The sequence below is a fragment of the Salvelinus sp. IW2-2015 genome, linkage group LG7 (assembly GCF_002910315.2).
Source record: "Salvelinus sp. IW2-2015 linkage group LG7, ASM291031v2, whole genome shotgun sequence".
Taxonomy (NCBI): domain Eukaryota; kingdom Metazoa; phylum Chordata; class Actinopteri; order Salmoniformes; family Salmonidae; genus Salvelinus; species Salvelinus sp. IW2-2015.
The window spans coordinates 32114988-32115940 of record NC_036847.1 but is presented as its reverse complement, the minus strand read 5'-3'; positions in this window follow the sequence as shown (position 1 = coordinate 32115940).

The following is a 953-nucleotide window of genomic DNA, read 5'->3' as shown; positions in this document are numbered from 1 at the left end:
ATCCAAGGCCTAAAAGACCTAGTATCTACCCATACATCCACAAGGCCTAAAAGACCTAGTATCTACCCATACATCCACAAGGCCTAAAATACCTACTATCTACCCATACATCCACAAGGCATATTAGGCTTATCTATATACTGTAACCACCCTACACACACTAGGATCTAGTACACCTATCCACATACACAAGATTTGCTCCAATCAATCTATCTCTCTATCTACCCATAAATACAGCCACACGGTCTAGTCCAATCAATCTATCTACACATAAATACAGCCACACGGTCTAGTCCAATCAATCTCTCTCTCTCTACCCAAAAATACAGCCACACGGTCTGGTAGGCCTAACTACCCATCTCCATCCATACAGCCACAACCATCTCCATCCTAACAGCGACGCGGTCTGGTAGGCCCTAACTACCCATCTCCATCACAATAAGCCACACGGTCTGGTAAGGCCTAACTACCGATCTTCATCCACTACGCCACACGGTGCTGGTAGGCTAACGTACCCATCTCCATCCATACAGCCACAACGGTCTGGTAGGCCTAACTACCCATCTCCACCATCACAGCCCAGGTCTGGTAGGGCCTAACTACCATACCTCCATGCCATACAGCACACGGTCTGGAGGCCTAACTACCGCTCTCCATCCATACAGCCTACCACGGTTGGTAAGGCTAACATACCATTCTCCATCCATCAGCCCCCCATCATCAATGCAATTGGTTCACACTTCAACCATGTCTGATACTTTGTGCTTCAACATTTCAGCCTTTACTTTGAAGGGTTTTGTTTCTATCTAGTGTTATACTCCTCTCATTGGCATGTGCCTTTTTCAAGGTTTTTGAGTGTTTTTTTTTTGGAAGATGATGATACCCAGACTTAATGATTTCAAACTGTGGGGAGGAGGGGAAATGGGGTGGTGTGTGTGTTGTGTGGGGGGGGG